This window comes from Maniola hyperantus, chromosome 7 (assembly GCF_902806685.2).
Source record: "Maniola hyperantus chromosome 7, iAphHyp1.2, whole genome shotgun sequence".
Classification (NCBI taxonomy): Eukaryota; Metazoa; Arthropoda; class Insecta; order Lepidoptera; family Nymphalidae; genus Maniola; species Maniola hyperantus.
This window is the reverse complement of record NC_048542.1, coordinates 9,578,537-9,598,122: the sequence shown is the minus strand read 5'-3', so window position 1 is coordinate 9,598,122 and position 19,586 is coordinate 9,578,537.

Below are 19,586 nucleotides of genomic sequence, written 5' to 3'. Positions count from 1 at the left end.
ACTTTCGCAGTTAATAGTACGTAATTAGGTATGAATAATTAGGTAAAAATAACAGATAATTCGCTATATAAATAAACTATATAGTTTATTTCCGGACTTCATTGGCGTAGATTTATGTTTTTGAAAGAAAGATTCTTTTAGAGTAGTCAAGCAAGACTAGATAATCCGCGCATTTTCCGGGTTCCCCATACTTAGAACTGAAACTCAAAATTTTTGTTTCATCAAACCTATCCATAGATACCCCACACGTATGGGGCGTGTGGGGTATCTATGGATAGGTCTTCAAAAATGATATTATTGTGGTTTATAATATTTTTTTTTTCTAAACTGAATAGTTTGCGCGAGAGACAATTCCAAAGTGGTAAAATGTGTGCCCCCCCCCCCCCCTGTAACTTCTAAAATCTAAAAAAAAAATTATGATGTACATTACCATGCACACTTCCACCGAAAATTGGTTTGAACGAGATCTAGGAAGTAGTTTTTGATTTATCGTGCAAAATGTCGTTAAAATACGATTGTACTACGGAACCCTCAGTGCGCGAGTCTGATTCGCACTTGGCCGGTTTTTTTATACATAGAGATCAGTACATATTTTAATATTGATAAAGCATCACGCTTGTTTTATCACAGCGCCATCTGTTATATGGCACCAACACTACTACAAGAAAGTACTCAAACACTGGAGCTTGTAAAGTACTAGTATTTCACTCTGGTACCTACTGGTTTGGAGGGTTGATGTTGTTTCTTACAGTACGCAAAAGATGACGCAGGTGAAAAAGAGTTGCTCATTTTGTTAAAACCAAAATGCCCGCACGTCACCCACGTTCGACCGCACCGGGTTAGCGCGGGGGTTGTGCGGGTGCGCGAGGCTTTCTCTCCCCGATTGCTATTTCAACCTGTCGCGTACTATAGGTACTTTTAATCAAATGTATTATTAGAAAACACTGATTTAGAAAGAGAGAATTAAGTATTCTCAAACGTGTAATAAGTCTGCCAATCCGCACTTGGCCTGGACAATGACGAAACCCTGACCACAGAAGATATAATTGCCCTGACTCTGACTCTCATTCTGAGAGGAGATCCGTACTCAGTAGTGCGCCGTCGATGGATTGGTGGTAACGATGATGATGATTCTCTCCCTGTCATAATTCATGGCATGGCAATCCGACACGAAGTCAGATCAAACACAGGACCGTCAGTATTAAATGCTCTCTTAGGCACGGGGGTGCGCCAACTTCCCGGGCTTAAATGATGGGAAATCCCATAGAGCGCACAGCTTTAGTAGGTATTATCATAACTTTATAAGTCATAACTGAATATGGGAAGTGTTTTGCACGATAGCAAACTTTATTACGAGCCAGCTTGTTTCCGAATTTAGCTGTATCTATTTTCCGGTATATTCGAAGTCTCAAAGGACATGTTGTGTTCGAAATATCTTGAACGAATACAAATAGCATACACAATAATTATTGCAGTTATCATTGGTTGAAGTTACAGTTAGATCGAAACAAGGTCTTCGAGTCTGCTGCTGCAATTATCCATTAGTCTGTCCATCTGCCAATCTGTTTATCTGTCCATATTATGTTCGTCTGCACGTCTGTCAGACATCGATCAATATTGTACAAATATTTTTATGCCTTATCGACTTTATCGGCATTATGTTAGTCATTCCATAGCTGTGAGCTGATATCAGCAATTGAAGTGGGATCTGTAACAGTAATATGTATACGTTAGAATATAAATGTACCTACATATGTACCTGTACGTTTTAAATTTCAATCTTCTAGCAGTGAAACCATTAATCTTACTCATTTTAAAATCGTTACTAAGCACAATATAGGTGTCATAATATAGTCTAAGTGAATGTCTGGTATTTCAAGGGTTAATAGGGTAGGCAACAAGTAATTTTAAAAGTTTTCACAAAATGTGCAATCTCACCTGGTGATAAGACGTGATGATGCAGTCTAAGATGATAGCGGGCTAACCTGGAAGGGGTATGGCAGTTTTTATTAAACCCATACCCCTTTGGTTTCTACGCGGCATCGTTACCGGAACGCTAGAAATCGCTTGGCGGTACGGCTTTGCCGGTAGGGTGGTAACTAGCCACGGCCGAAGCCTCCCACCAGACAGTTTGCATTTTATCTTTTCTTACATCGTTTTCAGTCCGTACATTTAAAGCGCATAAAACCTGCCATTTTGATTTTTGCCAGGTTAAGCCGTTAAATCGTTACGAGCAGACATAGGAACGCACACAGACACATAATATAAGTACGCGACAAGTCGAGATGGCAATCGGAGAGGGAACGCCCCGAACAGCCCCCGCGCGAAACCAGTGCGGGAGAGCGCGGGACTGGTGCGGGTGTGTGGGGCGTCCCCCGCCTCATTGCCATCTCAACCTGTCGCATACTATACATACAGGTCAAACACATATCTATCTCTCCTATTAGCCTTCACCGCATTTGAGTAGAAAGAGTAGGTCCTGCTTCTTCAGTTGCAACCAGAATTGGTTCGAGTTCCATTCAACTTTTGCAAAGACTACGATCACTTCAATACTGTCGGATGCAAAACAACTCTCACAACTACTTTCAGTTACAACAAAGTTTTCCTCACCCCGCAATAATATCTACGAATATTTTGATAACTTTTGACCACCCATTCAACGAATCTAATCTAGCTATGAAAATAAAACCTTGAAGTGCACCATAAACAGCTATGACAGGATGAAGAATTCAGACTTTCGTCCTGCATCGTTCCCTCAACTTTAAGTGAGCTTTCGTTTTGTGGCTTTCCTTTAACTCTCTCAACAACTTTCTATTACACTTAAGTTTTCCTCACCTCCAGAACCACAAAAATATCGTTAGAAATGTGTTGATCTTTTCTGGTCGGTTCAACGCGCAACGTCACTGACCACTTCCACGGGGTCTCGTTCCTCCGATTTCACTAGTTCATTATAAGTGTTAGTACCTACTGCTGGAGTTTTCTTTGCGATGTGACTAAAGTACCCTAAGGCTCCTCAGTAGGCACATATTTTTTTTTAATTTTTTTTTTTAATTTTATTACGAAATTCTGCAATATAATATTTTAGTCTTGCCTGTATACAAGTTTAAAAAATCTATTAAATGTATGCTCCTGAAACAAGCATATTACACAATCGAAGATTATGTAAATGATAAAAGAGCGTAGATTTTGACCTGCAGCTTGTTCCAGCAATGCGCGGGACTGCAATTAACTTTTTTATATATAGCATAATATATCAAATATTTAAAAAGGGCAACCGCCGCGCCGTAAAAAGATTAGGTACGACTTTACTCTAATTCAGACATCTATTATCGGCAGATATATGTATAGACGTTATTCGAAAACTACAATTTCGTATACACTTTAACCGATAGTGAAAACTTTACTAAGCCTTTAAAGCCACAGTAATATAACCCCTATAAGCCTTCGCACACGGGCTTAGACAGTGTACTCAATAGCTTTGATGTCCGGCTTTGCCGTACAATGCAGATTATAAAGTTATGTATCTAATGTTGATCGCACACTGACACTAACCAGAAGTCACCGCACGTGCCGTAGACTTTGCGTGGCTTTAGCATTTTGATAACTGAAAATCTAAATGATGTCATTAGTAGAACATGTAGAACACGTAAAATGTGCTGGAGGCGTCTTAGGGCGGTTTCAGACTAGCGTATTTTTTTGCGCGTATACGGTCGTTTCAGCATACGCGCTTACACGCGCGCTACATTACGCGCTTGAATAAACCGGCCTCGCGTATACGGGCATATTTCGGCGTGTTCACTCGAACCGGTGGTGTTGTCAGTATCAACATGGATCTGTTTCTCGCGGCTCGCGCTTATACGAGATTAGAAGCGCGTCAACGCTCGTACGAGTTGAGCGTGTGCCAAAAGGCGCGCCTATACGCGCCTACATGCGCTTCCAAAAACGAACTCATACGCGCGTATAAAACGCTAGTCTGAAACCGCCCTAATAGATGCGGGGCAGATAATGTTATATTTTTCTATCAGTAGGTATCTATCGGTGCATAATATGCTGGTACCTGTTTATATCGCATGAAACATGTCATTTGGCGCGCTCGGCTGCGTTTTGTAGCAGGTATGCCGTATGCGATCACCTTTAGTATACATAAAACCACTCAAATATACTATGTATTTGCCTTTACTTAGGAAGCTGACATTACTCACTTACTTACTTACTACTTAGCTATTCTTTCCGAGGTATAAAGTTGTTTTTAGAACTTGTAGAAAGTAGTTGTTAAATATTAATTTTTATTTAGAAGAAAGGAAATGTTCAAGTTAAAATCTTGTTATAAGTTTTTGTCTGTCTGTCTGTCTGTTTGTATTTTGGACTGCGATTTTAATTATGTCCGTCTCTATCATCTTACAAAGAATGGATTAGATAACTCTTTATATCCTACCTACTAGATAACTGTAGATACCACGTGTGCAGTAAACGAATTATAGAGAGTGAAGACGAAGAGTAGAGATAGACATAGAGTTAGGAGTTAGTTTAGTGGAGGTAGAAGTTGAGACAGAGAGGCAGAAATCGCTTGGCGAGACGGCTTTGCTGGAAGGGTGGTAACTAGCGACGGCCCTAGCCTCCCACCAGACCAGATCAGAAATAATTTTCAGAAATTATAAATTTCAAAATTGTCCCTGCCGTGAATAATACGTCCGTTATTCCTTCCGTTCCGCCCGTTGTTCATTAGAAAGGCAATAATGCGAAGATGGTTTTAGACCACTAAAACAATGTATAAGGCACATCCTTATTTAGCGTAGTAGCACACGCATGGTATCCGCTAGGGAAAAATAAAATAGGTAAACATCACTTAATAAAGCTACACACAGGAAATAAATTGTTTGTGTTTGTTAAGAAACTTAAGCTATGAATTAATGTTAAAGATGAGAAAAAACGCCAGAGTAAGGTTTAAGCCCGAGCGCTCACTTTGATGTATCATCTCTATCCCGAAAGTACGCGACAGGTCGACATGGCAATCGGCGAGGGTACGCCCCGTACACCCGCACTGCCCCCACACTAACGCGGTGCGGGCAAGCGCGGGGGACGTGCCAGTGCGCCGGGCGTCCCTCCGCCTCAAAACCCGATTGCCATCTCAACCTGTCGCGTACTATAGTTTACTTAGTCTTAAGGCGAGTGTGCAAGAGTTACTACCAATTTAGAAGCGCAGTAAAAAGGCATTTCCTAGCAAGAAAGCAAAGTGTTGTGTAACTATAAGATACCTTATACACTGTCTGATTGTAGAGTTTATTAGTGTTCCGTACTCAAATGTAATCAAGTGCTGATAGCGTAGTAGGTAAGACGTCGGCGTCCTATTTGAAGAGTCCGGGATTCAATCCCAGGTACGCATGTCCAACTATTCAGAGTTAGATATATGCGTTTCAAGTAATCAAAAGTGAAGGAAAACAGTGAGGAAACCTGCATACCTGAGAGTTCTCCATAATACATATTATTGTCAAAGTAATCTCTTCTCATTCTGAGAGGAAACCCGTGCTCAATAATGGGCCGGCGATGGGTTGGTGACGCCGACGACGATGATGATGATGATGATGACTGAAAGATAAAAAAACGCAACATGGTCTCTGTCTCGGATAAGATAAGAAATGAATATATAAGGGGTAGTTTGAAAGTAGCGCCAGTGGTAGAAAAGATGAGGGGTAATAGGCTGGCATGGTATGGGCATATAATGCGGAGGGAAGAAAGCCATGTCACTAGAAGAATGTTAAGTATGCATGTGGAAGGAAAAAAGAGGAGAGGACGACCAAAGAAAAGGTGGATGTATTGCGTGAAAGAGGATATGCGTGAAAAAGAAGTGGATAATACGTTGACGAATGACAGGAATGAGTGGAAGAAGAAGACATGTTGTGCCGACCCCACGTAGCGTGGGATAAGGTAAGGAAGAAGAAGAAGATGGTCTCTGTCTCGGTGTTCGTAATAAATAAATCGTCAGAATAAATAAATAAAACAGTTTTTACTATTTCTTACATGTTTGTTAGACAATAATTTCTTATTATTAACATCATAATATATTTGCTTACAATTCAAATTTAATTAAGCGTAAGTCACATAATATTTGCAATAATTAATATACTATACTTGCCACAAAGTCATGTCATAATTAATGTAGAATGTTAAAATTTAGAATAGTTAGGTAAATACAAAAATATAAATTCAGGATAAGTATCTCCCGAAAATGAAAAGTTACAAGAAAAAGAAAAGTCGAAAAAAATTTGCATACCCCCTTGACTGGGACTTCATTGAATAACTATTTTTTTACCTATGCTTTTTCAAAAACACCGTTTACAATAAAATCAGCTTTTTAAAATGGATAGCGTGTTCCGATCGGGTAATATTATTACCTCATCATCATCAACCAATAGACGTCCACTGCTGGAAATAGGTCTCTTGTAGGGACTTCCACACGCCACGGTCTTGCGCCGCCTACCTAATATTATTACCTATAATATTATTACCAGTTCAGCTGTGAAAAGATAGACAGAACCTTTATAGTTTTTATGTCTACAGTAAACAAGTGTGCGTGCTGCTTATGAAACTGCAGGGAGCAAAGAAAAGCGTCTATTTAGCGTGCAGTAAAACGTATGGCTTCAATAAAACAGCGTCTTCCTCGACTGTCTGTATTGATCTTAATCTTAGAAAACTACAAAGTCTGAAACACACACAGCGCGCGACGGCAGCGTATCCAAAGGTCATAGCACAACATACTCGGAAAGAGATCGTCACCGTATCAACTCGAGCCGTCCGATCCTTTGTATGAAACTCCTTACTGAAACGCACACTAATCGGAATTGTAGCGTAATCGCCTCGCCTCGGGTCAAGCCTACGAACCACGGTGCGGTGCGTGGTCAACCTGCAGTTCCCGAGCCTACGGCTCGTCGTTCCTGCGCTTACGTTTCTTTGTCCACGCTTGCCTCACGAGCGGTCAGCGAGCTTAAGCGCGGCGTCTAGCCGCAGCTGAGTCGACGTACCGGAGCTGCAGCTGATCCGCTTTTACATTAGGTTGACGCCTGGTTGATGGCGAGACTACAAATCTAAGGGTATTAGTTATTAATAGATGGTCAGCGTTTTAAATAAATCGGTTTCGTTTTAACTGAAACTTAAGTCAGAGCAAAATCAAAGTACGCTCTATAGATCTCAGCCTCTGCTGTGATACGTTACCATGCAGTTGTAATCACGCCGCGCTGACGTTGTGTTTGTTTCAATCTTAATTAGTTTAAAATATAGGAAAACTTGAAAAAAACCAGTATTACAAAAAATACTTATTTTGACAGCCAAGCGCCCAAAGAGGATATTTGCTCCTCATGCCAAACACTGGCACTCTTGAATGTCTAGCACTTAGCAGTACCTACTTCGTATTTTTCGACGCTTCCAAGGCCTTTTTGACAGTTGAGCCTCAGTGATATAACTGATGTCGTGAACAGAACGTCTGGCAATGCACCCTCATACAAAAATTGTATTCATCGTGACCTATCGCCGACCCACTGCTGAGTACAGTAGGTCGATTTCGTACAACCTGCATCATTATTACAATCTCAAATTGTTATAATTGTCTGAATTTGTGCGATTCATGTTGCCACAATGTATTGTGGTCAATAGTGAGTGAGCGTCAGCCAGTCAGAGGTGATTGCGATCGTGTCATTGCAGCTGTCATTCTACCGCAATCGAGCTGCAGGTCTCCTCTCAGAATAAAAAGGGTTTAGGCCATAGTCTAACTTAACTACACACCACACTAACCACACAGACATAAAATGGCATTAAATACCTACATAGAAATCCGGAAGTCGGAACCGTTTAAAAAAGTTTCATAATATTAGATTCATTGCCTTATTTGTAGTAAGTAGGTACGAGTATTCCAGGCTAGTTAAAATGAATTTATAGCAGCTATAAAACAACCTGAGCGTTTACAACTTAATCACATCTTACAACCTACCTACTTACTTTGTTTCTAATGCTACAACGAAGAGCGTAAATGCAGATATTCTCTTTTATATCGCACAGTCTAGTAGGTTTTAGTAGGTAGATATCTTAGAAGTATAGAACCTTACGCGTAGAACTGAGTGTTTTGTTCGTAATGTAAAACTTAATTAGGTGTAAGGAATGAGTACTTAGTAACTACGTTATAAAAGCTCATTTTTATTGGTCGATGGAGAAAACACTTGGGTACTGGAGATTTCTAAAATTGGCGATTCAAAGTCACTAACCAAGCTATAGGTAAGGCTCTGAGACATTTCTTGAAGATTATTCTTCACGAAATGTCTCATGTTCGAGTCTTATGACTAAGATCTAAAAGTCATATTTATGTCAAAGATCTGTCTCCTTAATGTGTCTTAAATCTGAGCAAAGTAAAAGTGCACTCAATAGATGCCAGCTTAAGTTGCAAACTTGAAAAATCCGCAGGAGAACCAAGATCTCCAATAGCATAAACGATCAGCAAGCTAATGTGGCATTAGGCTTGCCATGCTTGTCGAAGGAAGTTCCTTGTGCGCCTCAGTGTGTAGGGACTGTATTGGTCCCCGGAGGAGAGTCTTTAGCAGGCACGGCTGGCTAGGTTGCGCGAACGTGTTTGGCCCCGTAGCTCAGCCACCAGGTGATACGTGGGGTTTTTGTCGGCATGAGTCCGACATAAGCTCCTTGCTTCCCCAGGTGTGGTGGTACCCATGAGGATTTCCCCACTAAAAAAAAGGAACGGTACCCTTGGAGCCAAAAAGTTCTAAGTTAGAGACTTTTGTTAAATTATTCAGATACAAGTTAGCCCTTGACTGCAATCACCTGGTGGTAAGTGATGATGCAGTCTAAGATGGAAGCGAGCTAACCTGGAAAAGGGTATGGCAGTTTTTATTAAACCCATGCCCCTTTGGTTTCTACACGGCATCGTACCGGAACTCTAAATCGCTTGGCGGCAAGGCTTTGTCGGTAGGATGGTAACTAGCCATGGCCGAAGCCTCCCACCAGACCAGACATTTTAGAAATTATAAAATTCCATTAGTGAGGGTTGCCAGAGCACGATAAAATGACAATTGGTGGAAAGGGGTCTGGATGTGGAAGGCAAGGAAAGTACTTATGTGGTCATGGTGGCTTTTATTAGTCCACTGTCCTCCACGTACAGACTAACACGATGAGGTAATTTTATTTAATTTAAAATGCACAAAGCTGAATTATTTAATTTAAACAGCAAAGTGCACAATGCTTTTTACTTACTTTGAAATAAAAGTAAGAGAATGGTTGTGAATATCTAAACACCCTTTTTCTTTATTGCCAAGAGTATCTATTACAAGCTTGCAATCATTACTGATTTTTTAATTAATCTCTTAGTCTTAGCAGGTAAGTATAATGCACATTAGCATTTGTTATTCATAGATACAATTTAGTATTACAATAATGTCCAGTTCATTTAGAACAACAAATTAGTATGTCATTAAATGTGGACAAACAAACAGATGGCCATAAAACGGTATCTCCCCTTAACAAAAGTAAAAGCAGTCATAAAGCCGCTTGTGAAACACTTGAGTACCACTGCTCGAAATAAAAATATAATCACAAATTGCATTACTAGCTGATACCCGCGTCTTCGTCCGCGCGAGATTTTTTAAATTCTGTGGGTTTGATTTTCCGGGATAACCATAACTTCTTAATGCCTGAACAGCAACTGAGTCAAAAGACTATCCTCTCTTACAAGGTAATGCGTTCATATTATATATGGATATCGTAAAAAATAACAACCAACCATACAATAATATAGACTTTCAATACGGTCGCATGAAAAAGTCAAAAAATAGGATTACAAAATAATTTATTCAATGTCAGATGAGAAATAAATTCAATAAACAAAACTCAGATGAAAAGGTCCAAGTCACTATGTTTTTGTATTTTGTTGTGGTTCTGCACATATTTATTTTATTGATATGAACCTAGTGTGAACTACGAACCATATTATTAGTATTGAATGACCTTTGATAGATTATTATTTATTTGTTGTAGTTTTCTATAATCTCTAATCATCATCATCATCATCATGATAAACCCATCGTCGGCTCACTACAGAGCACGGATCTCCTCTCAGAGTGAGAAGGGTTTTGGCCATAGTCTACCATGCTGGCCATGTGCGCATTGGTAGACTTCACACACCTTTGAAAACATTATGGAGAACTCTCAGGCATGAAGGTTTCCTCACGATGTTTTCCTTCACCGTTAAATCAAGTAATATTAAATTAATTAAAACGCACATAACTCCGAAAAGTCAGAGGTGCGTGCCCGGGATCGAACCCCCGACCTCCGATTAGAAGGCGGACGTCCTAACCACTAGGCTATGACAGCTTCTAATCTCTAATATCTAATATCAGAACAATATTATGGAGAAGTTTATCTAAATGTAAAAAAGATATAGGTAGGTATATAAGTATATCTACTAGTTATACTAGTAGGTAAGAAGTACTGAAAAAATTGTAGTAAGTAGCTGTAGATTCAACTTTGATACTTTTACCTACGCTAATATTTCCTGTCCTCTCCAAATCATTATTATAGATCTTAGTTACAAAACTTCCCTGGTTTACAGCAACAGTAAAATAAGAATACTTGCCCATATTTTATCTGCCCATGTACGATAGAACCCTAAAGAGGAAGAAAAGTTGTTTTTTCGCGTCGACGGCTAATTTCGTCTCGAAACGCGAAAGTTTACGAAGAAAATATTATTTTTCGCGTAACGCAATATCTTGCAGACGTTAATCAATGTGCCCCGTTTATTTTGAAATATATTTCTTCTAGAATTAGTTTTTCTGACAAATAAAATGTACGTAAACAGCAAAAGTACCTATTTAATTGTATACCTACCTGTCTGACCCTGTGACCCGGCATAATAGGCTATAAAATTTTATTGGTCTGAATTTTTGGGGTGCTGTTGAAATTATTAAAGTCTAGCTCATCTCCATATTTAACCGAGAAGTTAACCATAAAACTAATACATAATAATTATTATGATACCTTCAACTTTCGTCATGTTTTGTCCGCAGTCCGCACTATATCGGCGCACTCGACTACTCTGTTTACTTTATAATTATTTCATTTCTATCCACTTTATTTTTGTACATAAAATAATTACAGTAGGTGTAGGTTGGAGTACAGTAGGTACCTTGTGGATAAGATACCTAATGTTTAAACTTACCTATTGTTATTTATCATGTAAGTGAATTCTTAAATTTTTAATAAGAATAAAGTTTCTTTAGTAACTTAGTTACTAAGATGGTTTTCATGTGCTAACTTCACTAGCAGGATTTGTCATGAGCATTCTATATTAAATTACTAGCTTATGCTTACAAATTTTAACCCCCTATTTCAGCCCCTTAGGGGTTGAAATCCTTTCTTAGCGGATGCCTACGTCATAATAGCTATCTGCATGTCAAATGTCAGCCCGATCCGTCTAGTAGTTTGAGTTGTGCGTTGATAGATCAGTCAATCAGTCAGTTAGTCACCCTTTCCTTTTAAATATATTTAGAAGATTAGCATTTGGGCGTAATGGTGTGGTTTTTGGAGAAACAAGTGGAAATAGCACAAAACCGCAACAACTGGCGTTATGTACAGCTATTCAAGCATAGGCGCGGGCTTTTACTGGTATATAATGAAGGAAATAAAAGACGGCACAAGTTCATCAGTGGTGTGGAGCCTCCAAATCTGAACTTTACTGCCATCAGCAGTCTTGCGTTTTATGAGCCAGTGAGTCCCGCCTTGGTGTGTGTCCCAAGACATAAGCTAAAATGCTTTGCCTACCTGCAAACTCGACTATAAGCCGGCCGAAATATCTGCGAACATGGCTTAGTGACGTCATGCAGCGCGCTCGCGTTGTTGGCTCCGGTACTGGATAGACGAAAACAGGCGCGTCGCGGGGAAGCGCGAGGGGAAGCGCATTCCAGCGAGGTGTCTAGATATTTCCGCCACGTTATACGTACCTATACAAACATTTTGCTTTTATTTTGTTACTAGCTTATGCCCGCTACTTTGCCCACGTGGATTTAGTTTTTTAAAAATCCCTCAAAAATGAAAGAGTTTCTCTTTCATTTTCCGGGATAAAAGTAGTCACTCAGTACATCACAGTACACAATAGTAACTCTAAAAATCTTTAGTTATACATATAGACATGCAAATAATCACACTTTCGCATTTATAATATGGGTGGTGATGTCATCTCGTAGACCTTTATTAGCTTTTTTCGGGATAATCCTTTTAGCAATGACAAATAAATACTACATACTCATTATGTTCAAATCGTGGTGTATATAATTCGTGCTCAGTGATAAGTACGACAGAAGATAGAATATAGAAATCAATAATGATAGAACTGGAAGATAAAAACGTATGAGAGTAAAAAAAATAGAGCTCTACCAAATATTAATAAAGTGTCCTTGTTTTAAGTCATCACTTTAGATACGTATGTAACATATCTAATTCGTTTTACATATAAAATAATTATCATTAAATGTTAAAAAATTTACTAACGATAAAATTCAACTGCTCGAAAACTATGTACATTCAATTTTGGACGAAGCATTAGGTACTATGGCTAAAGAGTCCAAAACAGTATTTTTTAAATTCTGACTTTCTGACAATAGTACTAACTACGTTGAATTGAGAGTAAGTCATCTCTTTTTCTTAGTAGCTTTTTCTTGTAACTTAAGCCAACTACATTTGGTTATAGTTGACCTTCATGCCAATCTGACCAATAAAAAGGGGTTTATGTGAGAATTTCGAGTGCTTTTTGCTTTGTCCACTTCTAAAGAAGATGGCGCAATATCATCTGCATCGTTACGAACAGACGTTGTTTATTAATTTATCTTTACAATTTTTTATTTGCCAATGGTGGCGACTTTGTCCGCGCAGATTTAGTCGGGAATAAAATATACCTCTGTAAGTAGTCTGTATCATGATGAAAGTTATCTCTTGGCCAAATATCGTTATACGATCAGTCGGTGGAGCCGTGAAAGCTCAGACAGACTGACGCAATTTCATATTTATAATGATACTAGCGACCCGCCCCGGCTTTGCATGGGTGCGTCAGAGGTGTCATTGCCTCGGAAACTCTCAAATGAGAAATTTTTTTCCGACCAAATTCACATTACTTCAATTTCTCTGGGGATCTCTAATTTTTTGAGAATTAAACTATAGCTATAAACCTTCCTCTTGAATCACTCTATCTATTGGTGAAAACCACATTAAAATCCGTTGCGCAGTTTAAAAGATCTACGCGTTCATACATACATACATACATACATACATACAGACGCGGGAAGCGACTTTATTTTATACTATGTAGAGAAGATATTTACCCTAACTATCAATAGACCGAGCTAAATGGAAGAATATGAGGGAGGTCTCTGCCCAACATTAGGATACCATAAGTCAAAAAACTAGAACCAAGTGGAGGTTGAAGCTCAGAACACCACGTAAAAATGCGACTACCACAACCAAAATCAAAAAATCAAAATCATTTATTCAAAGTAAGTACCTACTGTTGTTACTCCTTTTGATAGTCAGTTGTTGGATTCAAAACTAAAACTACGTGGGTTCCAAACACGCCCAGGTCAGAAGAGCCCACACAACAAACTCGGCTGGGTATTGTTTTTATTTATCGTCGCCCACAACGTGATGGCACGGCTACTGTCAGTGCCGCGTTGGGGTTACTCGGGTCTCAGGTCTCAGATGGGTCTCAGTTTGATATCACGCATGCGAGAAACACGGATCTTTCTTACATAAGTATAGCGTAGTCCTTGTCCTGCTCGATTGGTTTCCATCAGTCCTCAGCCCTACCGCAAATCATGTGCGGTCATGCCGGTATTCCGGTAATAGTAATAGGTAATTTAAGGTGTGGTTGAAGTGAACACATTACAGCAGTGGCCGCAATCAGTTTTGTATTTTACATGACATTCAATATATTTTTAATAATAGGTATTACCAATTTTATTAGAACCATAAACATCCTTCAGAATCCGTCGAAATGAAAATTATATTACACCATTTTTATCGCTTTTAAGGCTACGTTTCGGGAATAGCGCCATAAAAATAACTTAAGCGTAGATTGTTACAATAATTTGATGTTGTAAAACTGTATCTTGTTATAGGTATCTACTCTATTTAAATAAAATATGACATAGACTTAGTTTCAACTAGCTTATGCTCGCGACTTCGTTCGCGTGGACTACACAAATTTCAAACGCCTATTTCACCCTCAAGGGTTGAATTTTCAAAAATCCTTTCTTAGCGGATGTCTACATCCGTCATAATAGCTATCGGCATGCCAAATTTCAGCCCGATCCGTCCAGTAGTTTGAGCTGTGCGTTGATAGATCAGTCAGTCAGTCAATCAGTCAGTCAGTCAGTCAGTCACCTTTTCCTTTTATATATTTAGATTATGCTAATTATATTATACCTATTGACCAAAATTCTAAATACAGGTAGGGTCTTAGGTCATGCTTGCATTAAACTGCCCTAGGCCCTAGCCTCTGTATGACGAAGGGCACACAGAGTTTATTTTCCCGGATTAAAAATATCTTATGTTCGTCTCCGGGATGCAAGCTATTAGATACTGTACCTTTTGCCAAAACTGGATAAACGGATGGGCCATCAAAAGATAACAGAGACAAACACTTGCAAATTTATAATATTAGTATGGATTACATGTATGGATTAGTATGGATTGTGAGGGCAGTGAATTCATATTTAAATAAAATATTTGATCCTGAATTTAACTTATTCCCAACTGGTTCGCAGTTAACTGCCACCGGGTGCCAGAACGGGTCAGAACTCAGAGAGCAATATTTCGTAGTTTTAAGTTTATTTAGTAGTTTACAACTCTACGTTGAAATAATGCTTAGTTCTCTACACAATGAAGTAAAATATATTTCTGTAACTAAAGTTTTTTGAAACTGCAGTTATCATCATTTACCTACCTAAGTAATGCGTGAGATATCGTGGGACATCTGACAAAAGCGAAGCTTCTTTCGCATTTTATATACGAGCTTATACCCTGTCTCAGTCATGATAGCAAGATTGATCCAAACGCTATAGATACTCGTAGTTTATTTAATATATTTTTAATTTATAGCGAGAAAACGGGTAGGTGGATCGTCTGATGTTAAGTGATTACCGTTGCCCATGCATCTGTAGATTCCCCAACATCAATGGCAGCACCAGAGGAGTCCTCTCAGAGGGAGGGCCAATGCGTTGCCGGCTTTTCAGTAACTTGTTGATTGGCCCCTTGAATAACCCCATGTTGAATAATAATTAGGTATTTACTATGTAGTATATACCTACTATTTTTACAAAGGTAGGTACAAGTAAAATTTTGTCAACAAGTTGCTAATGCGCGTGGCCGCCATTTTTATGACGTCAGCACTAGACGGAAGTATCGAGCTGATGGTATATTTTTATTTCGGCTGACGTCAAAATGGTGTCATTTCGATGTTAATGAGACATGGTTCCAGCGCAACAGCAATTTGCGGGACTTACACCTGATTGTCTGAAACTCAATGGAAAGCTCAAAGCAACAATAGCTTGCAGAAGTTGCCGAACAAATTAATCCATTTTATTTACTCTAAGTACTTAAGTAGGACGTGTAGGTATACGAGAAAAGTAACTTGCGGGAGTTTCGGCGCCAATCAACTCTGTAATAATAGAAGTTCCCCGTTTGAGTTATGAGGCGATAATAATTTAAGAACTTTTGTGAAAATAAGGCTCCACGACTTTGTGCGTGTTAGGCCCTATGACCCATTTACATACAAAATGTGAGATAAAATAAAATGCTCCACGACCCACGCAGGTAGACGACCAGATCAACTGATACAGATGAATTAATATTATAATATGTAGTTAAAGTATGATGTAAATTATTACGATAATTAATTAATTAAGTAAGTAGGGATTGGGCTGAAAGTTGGCATGCAGATAGCTATTATGACGTAAACATCCGCTAAGAAAGGATTTTTGAAAATTCTTTGTGTGAAAAGTCGCGAGCATAAACTAGTAGACAAATAAACGTGTTTCATTTAAAGATTCTTACAAAAATAGCTCTCCATCAAAGAAGATGTCCAAACTCGAATCTAAGAAAGGGACGCAAAGAGAATACTTAACAAGTACTTGAAAATTCACTCCGTGTAGTTCTGTAAAGGAATTTAAAACTAGTTGCAACTGATCGTTCGAATATCGCTTAGCTACCTATTTCAATTTATTTGTTGTAATATACCTACATCAAGGATGGTCAAAAATTTCTTAAGCGTATAAAAGTAAACGCATAACGTAGTGGCAAGGCACATTACGCCAGTTTAAGCAAAGCGATGCATCTGTTTTTAATTATTTCATCTCTACTACTAGAAGTACAAATTTGTGTGAAATAAATGCGCTTATTTGAAAAGTGCTCGTGTTGATCGACGTCAACTCAGTCGTAAAGATATTTTGCGACGTGCAATTAGTGGAGTTGTTTATTTTGAAACAAAATTATAAACGCGTTGCTTTCCTTTAGCAATGTCTTGATGTGCCTTGAACACATTTTCATCTAAAAAAATGTCAAAATTAGGCAAACCCTGAATTTATTTCCTAGCTGGGTTAATTAAGTTCCCTTAATTATTATCAGAGAATAATATATAGTAAGGTAGAAAGTTTAAAACAAGACAATTACAATCACTAAAGTATACACCTTCAGAAAAATGTAGCTTGATAAAAATAATTTAATAAAAGTAAAGTAAAATTTCATCAATATGTCATGAATTTTTAAAACGTTCTATTTCTATTTTGAGAATGTATTCTATTTGAGGAGTTGACTGACCTACTGTACATCACTTATGTATTCTACTTTACCCGGTTTACATTATATCGTTAAACGTAGGTACGTTTGATATCAATCTTACAAACCTTATTATTAGAAGGAATAGGTGCAGATTAAAATATAACAAATTAACTTTATGAGAGTCCTCTTTCTACTTCTTTACAGCCTTTATTTATCAATTGCTGGACAAAAAACTCCTCATCTGCACGCCATTCTTTCCGGTGTCGAAAGAGTCTCTCCCAAGGTTTTCACGTACTGTTATTTATATTGGCATTTGGTCACTGACGACATGTTATATGCTCGCCGAAAATTGGATCAGGTAGAACCCAGTGGAACGTCTCTGTTTAAAAAAGTTTTTGTATCGTGGATTGTAATCTGTCTTCTACGACACGTGTAAACGGACTTTACAAGCTAACTGTACAGTCGTTAATATTTCAAAGTCACTCGATTGTCACAGTTTCAAGCTAGCAAGCGACAGACATGTATGTCTCTCTACTGAATGGATGCTTCACTTTTGCAACTGTCCGATATATCAGAGCTAAAAATGTTACATGTCGTGAATAAAAAATAGATATTGTAACTTCCATGTTTTTTCTCCAGCAGGTGGAGAACTAAGGTTGGTGGTTTAGTTTTATACAGAGTACCCAAAAACTTTAACCAGTTCGTGATAAAAGCTACTGTTCTGCTTTCCATAAGATGCGAGCTCCGAGGCCTCCTCATGTGCCCACCATTCTTTCCAATGTTGGACCAGTCTCTTCCAAGTTTTTCCCGCAAGCTCGGTTATGCCATCACAAGACCTGCTTATCAATAAATAGTTATTTTGCATAAGCAAAACTTGGATAGAGTTCTAGCTGTTGGTGGCATGTAATCTTGATTTCTTTTGTGCAGCATCCCCGTTTATCTTGTTTACTATCGGATCAAGCTCTACGCCGGCCTCGTTTTAGGCTTTGAGGCGAATACATTTTGAATACTGCATAACTAACAATTTATGATCTGAATTCAACGCGGAAATGTTCAAAGACTTTCTTAATATTTTGGTAAGGGTAAGTTTTGTTTAAACATGTATAATGTATATTATGTACCTACCTATTTAATTACTTAAACCTACCTATGTAGATAGGTTTAAGAAATTAAATATCACTTGCTGTAACGGTGAAGGAAAACATCGCGAGGAAACCTGCATGCCTGAGAGTTCTCCACAATGTTCTCAAAAGTCTATGAAGTCTGCCAATCCGCACTTGTCCAGGCGTGGTAGACTATGGCCAAAAGTATTCCCACTCTGAGAGGAAACCCGTGCTCTTTAGTGAGCTGGCGATGGGTTGATAATGCTGATGACGATGACCTACCCACCCTTTCCTATACGATGACAATTAATTCCTTGATAGCGACCTCACTTGGTGGAAAATTTTGTTCAGTAGGTACTTAATGTCCTATATCGTATTCTGTACTACCCTCAAACACCATCATACTTAAAAAAACGGTTTTCCTATCTTGGTGAGAACAATCAGTTCTCCCTCCGCTCCAGCACCGACAATAAGCTTATGACTCCACATAGCTGCACGGTATACTATGGTAACTCTTTCACCAGTAACAGTGTCAAACTCTGGAATTCACTCCCAGCTGAAATACGTCAGGCGAAATCCTTAAACTCCTTCAAAAATCGTTTGAAGAACTATTATTTATCTATGTAAACAGAATTATGTAGTATATTTTAGAGATATGTATATAGGTATATATATTTATATATATTTGTGTATTATTAGAATGTACTGTGTATGTAGTCTAATTTATAATAATATAATATACCTAGGGCCATTTTCGGCTGCCGCACCAACCCGTGCTTTCGTGATTCCTTTCGTCAAAGGTTGCCTGGAAGAGATCGCTTTAGCGATAAGGCCGCCTTTGCATGCTACAGCTATTAGATTAAGATCCTGTATTGTGTTTTTTCAATGTTTGCTTTGTGTTGTGTGCAATAAAGTGTAAAATAAATAAATAATAAATAATGTTGTTTGCATAGTATCTAGGTACATCTCGGCGATGTAAATACCACACCTATATGGATAGAACACCACACTTAGGATCTTTATCATCATCATCTACAACCCATCGTTGGCTGACTACTGGTCACGGGTCTCCTCTCAGAATGAGAAGTTCCTTTTCAAGTGGGGTGTCATAATATGAAAGAACTTTACCTGTAGATTCTAAAAAAGATTTTTATTTAGTTTTACATATAATTGGTTTGTCGAAAAAATACGACTGTAGTAATGAACCCTCGGTGCGCGAGTCTGACACGCACTTGGCTGGTTTTTTTCTACTAAGAGACTTCGGCTATCCTACCAGTAAAGACGTGATGATGTCGTATTAAAATCGGTGAAATTATGGAATTTTCTCATTGGCATTTTAAAATGATGTTATGAAAAGGCTGGCTGTATTTTCCAGCTTTTGACTTTTTTGAATGGAAAGGCTCTTTGCTTTAGCACCGCATTTATGTTGTAAAGTGAATGCGGGTTTAGGATTTAATATTCTGTATATAAGTACCTGCTCGACTCTCCTCCATATTATGTTACCAACGATTACTCTCATATTTCGGCCACATCATACGGCGGGGGGACGACAGCTTAGAAAAGCTCATAGTGACGGGCCACACTGAGGGCAAAAGACCGAGAGGCCGCTCACCAACTAGGTGGTCCGACCAGCTAAAGGAGTCCAGCAGGTGTGGATTTTATCACATT